We start from the raw sequence: 8,182 nt of genomic DNA on the forward strand, positions 1-8,182 counted from the left end.
TGAACCACACACGCAGATTGCAACGTGTTAACTCGCAAAATATAGATTGAAACACAAAATTAAAAATTCATCATCATACTCAGCATATATCACTAATAGCAAAGCTATTGTAGGGTCTGAGGAGGGTAATATGTAGACAGTCTTTACCCCTACCCTTTAGGAATAGAGGTTGCTTCCAGTGAGAACTTCGGCTTGATAGTAGTTTTGCATCAAGCCTTGTATAAAATAAAAAGTAAAAGTTGAAAGTAAAAAAAATGTTGAAGTTATATTATAAAAGATGTTAAAGTTTTGGGTTAAAAAGTAAAAACATAAATGAAAAGAAAAAGGGAAAATAAAAACAAAAAATGGGTACAACTTTAAAACACAAAATACAACTTATGATGCATACATAAGTTGCTATTTGTATATATACTAGTATTTACACCCGACGGCGTTGCGGCGGGACGTCAAATTGTTAATAAAACTAACCAGTTAGGTGTAAAACCATTAAAAAACTAACGCCCAAACCTCACCACAAAACCGGTCATTAATTTCACGTTCGAGACTTTTATACAAAAACGAAACCACCCTGTATGCTTCATCACCACAAACCCTATCATTTGTGCCGCCGTGATTATAGTTCTATCCCTTTGTTTTGGTTGTAAGTTAGCATATGCTTCCCTTTTTTCCCAAACTAACCATAACTTTGATTACAAAATACTTGCTACGCTTGCTGCTATGCCCCTTTTCTTCAAAAACTTCCAAAGACTGCCCTATGCCTTTTGCTTTTTACCCCATTGTTTCATTATCTGGGAGCCAGTATTTGTCTGGTGTTAGGTTTTATTTTAGGTGGTTACTATGCATGTTAAAAGCTACCTGTCGACATATTATGTTGTCTTTGGCTAGGCTGGTGTTTTAATTAGAATAGCAGTGTTTGCCACTGATGTGGTGCGTAGATCATGTGTCCTCTGCTTTCAAGTATAACAACACAAATTAGATGCTCCAAAACAGTTTTACATAAATTAAACAAAATAAATTAACATAACCTACAAAGTTGAACAAATAAATAGAACAAAACAACCAAAAACTGCATACCTAAAGCAACACTCATTGAATCCGAAATCTCCGCACGACTCTAATAAAAAACGTCATTGCCCCCTCCCTGTGCCAAAAGCCGATTACGAATGTCATTCAAAAATATAACCTTAAGGAAGAAAATACACATGCAAAGTAAAGTAGAGAACCAGAAATGAACAGAGAAGAAAGGCTAAGCAAGGAGGATATGAATATTTGGGATGAAAGAAGGCTAAAGATTTAGGAAAGGTAAAGGTTATCAATTTCCCATAAAGAGCACTCTGTAAAAATTAATAAAAAAATTTAGTAAATGGAAGGAAAAAACTTGACTAACATAGAACACAGATTCTTGTGACCTTTTAAAAGTTTTCAAGAACTAAGCACTTTTGCAGCCATTGTATATGAAGAATACAAATATTAAGCAGGGCACCTACAAAAAAAACCAAATTAGGACAATAAAATCAAAGATGTAATATGTATCACTAAAATCAATGGACAACATTTGATTTCCAAAAAGTAGCTTTCAGTACTATACTCAATGTTTCCTTTTTATAAGAACCTATTAAAATGGACCAATTTTGACATATACTTGGACACAACACACATGCATGGTGAGCATAAAAGTTGAATACCTCTTGAATGCGAGCCCAGATAATAACTTTAAGATAACCCGTGAGAAATTTGAATAACTTGTACATTAGGTCAAACTAATTATTTGAAGTAAATAAGATGCATTGGCCTTCAATCCATATAGCAATTTTGACCCAACATTTGCATTTATGAGTGAAATTATAATTTGAATACCTTTCTGGATAACATTTCTTCAATCTGACTTGATGCACATGGAATTTGGTGAAACATAGCCAAAGGTCGGTCGATTGCCACATAGCAGAGATGCACGAACGACTGGATTCAAAGAAAGATGCCAAACAAAAAGGTAAATAAAAGTCAGATGCGAATCAAATAAGCAAGACGCATATCGAATAGCAACTGAGAAGACACCAAATGCAACATGGATGTGGAGAGAGTAGATGCAAACAGACAATCAGCAGAGAGCAATCGAATGACAGCGTAATAGAGCATCTACCCTCGCCGTTGCTACCTCGCGAGGCTTGCAGCGTCGTGTTTGAACCATCGCTACCGGCTATCGGAGCCCTAAACCATAGAGAGATAAGTTGAATGGAGATGGTCATGAAGACGATGTCTTAGCCACCTCTGCTGTCGAGTTTGGTGGTGGATTAGGCGGTGGGTAGATGTAATAGTAAATCATTGATGAGTAGATGAGTAAGACAGATGGTGTTACCCACCAATGGACGCGTGTATGTTAGGTGGACCACAACAAAAAACCAAACAGACAGACAAGAAGGATCGAATATGCGCCGAAAGCCAAAGAAAGGGTTACAACAAACACAGCATAACGTACAAAACAGTGATGCTACTTTCACCCAAAATTGTATATATATAAATATATAATTTTGTAATTTGTAAAAGTAAAAGTTGTTCAAATAAAAGATCATTAAAACAGATATACTGTGAACATGTCGTATTTTTGTTACGATCTAGAGTTTAACTGTTATTATTATTTTATCGTGCATGTCCTTTTATGCCTAGAATAATTTAGAGTTAATAATGGAGTAAAACATTATGTTATGCATTATGATTCTTCATGTGTAGCTTACAGCTTAATTTTAGTTGTTTTATATTAATTGATGAGTTTTCCGGTGATAGTTAACCTTCTAAAATACTTATTCTACCGTATTTAAGGCTTACGTCAGTGTGTTGTAGAAGTCGGCATTTTATAAACATAGATTCACAATATGAGAAAAACTTCAAACCTCAAGGCAAACTTAAAAAAGCGAATGTTGGGGGGTGAGTATTAAGTGGATTCACAAAATGTGCAAAGCACCAAAGACACAACAACTTATTTTCAAGAGTCGGACACCAATTACAAATATGCAATTTACATGTGGACTAAATAGTTTAAAACAAAAAGTGAATTAGGCAAACTAGTCAAGATCGAAGAAGATATCATTATCATCTTACATATTTAAAAACTGAACCGGCCAATCTAGACATTGGTTTAAATCCAGTTTAAATAGGGATGAAATTATAGTCAATAGTGAATCAATTAAATTATACTTATACTAAACATGCATTTCGGTATGAATTACAAAAACCTGGTTCCGGACCTGATCGGCGTACCCTAACCACCGGATACCTGAATTGGCCAAAACCGATAGAAGAAACTAGCCAAACCTGTCAAAAACCCAAAACTACCTGGAACCGGACCCGGTTCCCTACCCAGATTCGATTCTTCGGAAAACCTGGTTCTTAAAAAATGAAAAGGGCCATCACTATCATTTTTATATTTTCACTAATGGGCTTGAAACTTTTATGGACATGTTACGCTTACTTTCGTTCATTTTTGTTGGCCCATCTTTCTAATTAATGTTGCTGCTTATTTGTGATATAAATGCATGTTTATAAATTTGCGTTAGAAAATAAAATTTCTAATAGTGGAGGTCTCTTTGACGGCAACTATTTTCTTTTTAAGTTTTACTTTCGCCCTCATTCCATAAATTTTTTAGATTATTATCTAATTAAATTTTCATTCAGTTTAATTTAATCATGATAACCTGTTTTCATTAACCCTTTTTTAAAAAAATAATACGTAGGTGTATTTAAATTTTTTTTTTTTCGCGACATTCTAGCATAAATGTAGTTGAAAACGGAGTTGTGTTAAAAAAACAAAGAAAAAATAAAATGAGTACATTTTTTGACTTTTCGTATTGCAAGCTATACGAGTGTCAGTCCCTCTAGTCGTGATCTTGCTTATGCATTACTTGCGAAGGATTGTCATATTTCTTTGCTTAGGGCTTTGGCTACCCTACCTCATTCCATTCAAAATCCAAGGAGAAGATGAATATATTGCCTTGCCTTCAAGAGAAGAATGGTATTGACCTATTCAAATAAGGCATTAGGCAGACAGAGCGAGAAGAGCGAATATCATTTATCATGTTGCACCTTCATTGAAGAATCAAAAGAATCTACCTAGTCTAGAGATGGGGAGAAGGGGGGGCACTGATTGCAAAGACGAGGCAACCGAAGTAATAACTTTCTCCTGTAATGAATAGAATAGGCTCCGAGAGCTACGAAAGGAGAGTGTTTCCTATTTAATATTCCGGTTGGCCAATTCGCACAGTATCCAATCCATAATATAGGCTTGCTTTTTCCCTCTCCTAGCGGTAAATTTATGCTTCTAAATCACTAAATTCAAATTCTCTATCAGATGAAAGGGTGTGGGCGAGTGTAGGTTACTCCTAGAATGTTGGGTCTTAGAGCAAGTAGAGCATAGTACAAGCGAATGAAGTGGAATCTACCGTTGAAGAAATCTATTTGCTTAACCCATGCATTCAGATCGTACTTCTTGCTTAAAGAGGATCGAAAGAAGTTGAAGGGTAAAAAATGGATATAGTCGAATGGTAAATTTTCCCTTTACCAAGGTGAAGATGCGGGTTTAGTGCGCGCTATCCACCCAACATGAAGTCATTTATTTCATTGTCAAATCTAAAATTAGAAATGAAAATGATTAAAACAATGGTATAGTTAGTCATCATAATGTAGTGATTTACTGATTATATCATATCCCTTATTTGCGTTCTACCCCCAAAAAAGAAGTGTTACTAGAAGAAAAAATACCATTTAAAAAAAATTTAAGTAGACAAGATTTGAACCCATAACTAATGAAAATTAAATTAGATAAAAATCTATACGATTTATGGAATAAGGTGAAATTAAAACTTAATCATGATATCATGTTTTCATTAAACTTTTTAAAAAAGCTAATAAATGGGTGTGTTTAATTTTTTTTCTTGACATTATGGTATAAATGTTGTGAAAACACGGAGTTGTATTACAAAAAGAGTACATTTTCTGTATCGTAAGCTATATGAATACCCATATCGTACCGGTACTATGAAAAACTAAACCGGTTTTAACTGAACAACATCGGTACCGGTCGGAACCAATGTTGTATACATTAGTGTCGATACCTCATGGGTATCATGAAGAACCGAACCAATTCCCACCGAACAACCTCAATAACGACATCGGTATTATCAGAACTAGTGCCGCTATTCGTTTATGTGGTCTCTAATCAACGTAAGATATGTGTCGATATCCTTCTTATAATATAACGACTTTATTTTTTAGGTTTTTTCTTTGGTTGCTATAGTAGTGTCGTCCCATAACGAACTAAACCAATACTAATTGAACTCCTCATTCGAGTTAACCAATGAACAGCATTGGTAGCAATATAGGTATTATTGGAACCGGTATTCGCTAGTGTCGGTATTAGTATCGTGGCTAGCCGAACTGGTTCCAACGAATATCGGTATTATCTAAAGTTTTCAATCAAAACACCTGCCGATATATTTTTTTGTCATATAACGACATTATATTTTGAGCTTTCTCTTTTGATTGTTATAGCACGTGATGGTACTACAACGAATATAACCGATACGAACCAAGTTATATTCAAAATAGGGTATTTTGTTGGTGTCGTAAATTGTATCATGTGTCTGTACTATGACGAACGACATCAATCCCAACCAAATTACACTACCAGCATTGGTATCGGTATAGTCATAGCCATTAGTGAGATTATTTTGCATGAGACAACTTTTGTATATTAATATATTGTAAATAAACTTTTTTTATCAAACAATGGCTAGCAACGTTACGAACAAAGTTGTTTTTCAGAATAATGTATTTTTTTTGTTGTAACGTATCGCTATTATCAAAATCGATGTCGGTATAATTATGGTCTTTGATCGATATAACATATTTTGTTTCTTACCCTATACAACTTTTATAAAATTTCAAATAAACAGGTGTGACACGTTAAAATTTATCTACGTTTCAATTAACCTATTCAAAAATCCGCAACACACGGGTTTTGTACAATAGTTTAATTCTAAGAAGGAATAAAAGTTCTTTCAACATGTAAATGAACAACTGAAAGTTAATACACTAATTTCATTTGATATTACCCTCTTCTAAAAAGTTAAATTTAATGTTAATCTCCTCTTTCTCTTTCCCTTCTTCGTTACATGTCAGGATTTAAATCCCAGTACAAATGAACAATCTTTTCTATAGTTAAACTAACACGTCATCAATACTTATTACCTTGTTTTGCGACAAAGGAAGAGAAAAAGACCCTAACCATGTCCAACCATTACCCGTGAACGATTTGACCCGAGCTTATCAAAATATGGTGCAAGGTCCTGTCACCGGTGCCTCACTTTAACGTTGGATTTACTCATAAACACAGTTCTGAACATTAGAGTTAATTAAAACTTTCGCGGAATAATAATAATAATAGTCAACCATTCATTACAAATATTCATAACTTGTCTTTTTAAAACATACATAAAACATAATATCAAAACATCATGACAAATCTTCAGATGCCAGTCTCTTCCAATTCCTGCCATGTGTCTTCCTCATACCAGCTGTCTCAGTCGATTAACCTGCGTGCATACTAAAAGTCAGCTACGCTGAGTGAGTTCTAGTTAATCAGACGACATACGATACATTCACATGCTTACATATGTACCCGAAGGTACATACCTTCATATTTATTTACATACTTACATACCCACGTACTTTCATTCTCTCTTTCATACTTACATACATACTTTCATTCATACATATACGTTTTAAAGAGCATTTCGCCCTATAACATTCGCCGACATTATTAGGGTCGGTTCCCTACATTCGCCGACATTATTAGTGTCGGTTCCATACATTCGCCGACATTATTAGGGTTGGTTCCCTACATTTGCCGACATTATTAGGGTCGGTTCCCTATTCATAATTATAACTTCTGTACGTTCATACGTCACTCATACATTATATATATATCAATCATCTCTTTAAATTAACCCTTGGCAGTACATGCAATATCCGAATATCGTTCATGTACTATCAACATAACATACATACATCATCCATACTTCAAATATATATCAATCATATCTTTAACTACCCCCTGGAGGTACATGCAATATCCGAATATCGTTCACGCACCGTCAAGCATTCATCAAACATGGATTATACAAGACATACACTTACCACTTAAGGTAAGTGTATTAACTATCACATCGAGTATGCACACAAAACAAGGAAGTGGGGCTAGAAACTCACCTGAACTCGGTTACGTTCACCGTTTATGGTTATTCCTTTTTTGAGCTGTGCACGACTAACTGTATAACAATTACACGTATCAATTTAACTATCACTACCCATGTCGTGTTTCTAGTTTAATTATTACCCCCAATGAACGGGGGTCCGGAGGAAGCGCCCCTGGCAGCGGGGTTCTAGGGGTGGCAGGCCCTAGTGGGGTCCAAGGGGCAGAGCCCCTGGCTGGGGTTAAGCTGCCAGGTCAGCTTGGAAAAATTTTATTTTCATTAACTGTCTTAACACATTTTCCATTAGGATTTCGTGATTTTATTGTTAACCTCTCAATCCTTTAAGGTATCTTCTATAAATTAATAAAGTTCAAGGGCTATTTTGTAATTATATCATTCTTTTTCTAAGTCTAGGGACCACTTCTGTCATTCTTTCAAAGTCCACTTCGTTATCTCGTTCGTTAACGAAGGAGGCTCATTCGTTATTTCTTAACGAACTGAACCTTTAACGAATTAGGGGTTCATTCGTCAGTTCTTCCTTATCGAACTACTTAACGAATTGAAGCTTCTTCGTTACTTTTCCTTAACGAAGGGGCATAACGAATTAATCTTAATTCGTTATTCCTCCGTTAACGAATTACTTAACGAATGGCTTAACGAACTGCTTCTAGTTCGTTATTTCCTCTTAACGAAATGGAGTAACGAATTACCTTCTAGTTCGTTAAGTCACCGCTAACGAACTAGGGTTAGGTCAGAATATTCTGACATCCTCATACACGTTTTTTCCGGCGCCGTAATTACCGGAAAACCGGGATCTCGCCGGAAAAGCGAGATCTCGCTCGTTTCACCATCGTTTTCACCGTTTTTCGTCCCGTTCGATCCAGATCTGAGCTAGGGTGATCCCTAAGCTCATCTTTCGATCGGTTTATACCCGATTC

At 35.4% G+C, this 8,182-nt stretch overlaps 1 long non-coding RNA gene across 1 annotated transcript; it reads right to left on the reverse strand.

Annotated features, from left to right (window-relative positions):
• Positions 1 to 988: 988 nt before the first annotated feature.
• On the reverse strand, positions 989 to 2,206 carry LOC143630004 (uncharacterized). Its single transcript, XR_013153070.1, has 3 exons — positions 2,056 to 2,206; positions 1,627 to 1,959; positions 989 to 1,114 (listed from the first exon to the last, which is right to left on the reverse strand). It is a non-coding gene; the product is annotated as an uncharacterized LOC143630004 (long non-coding RNA).
• Positions 2,207 to 8,182: the final 5,976 nt, after the last annotated feature.

This window comes from Bidens hawaiensis, unplaced genomic scaffold, assembly GCF_021521415.1.
Source record: "Bidens hawaiensis isolate Kalapana, Puna unplaced genomic scaffold, B.hawaiensis_p1.1 tig00005502_1, whole genome shotgun sequence".
Taxonomy (NCBI): domain Eukaryota; kingdom Viridiplantae; phylum Streptophyta; class Magnoliopsida; order Asterales; family Asteraceae; genus Bidens; species Bidens hawaiensis.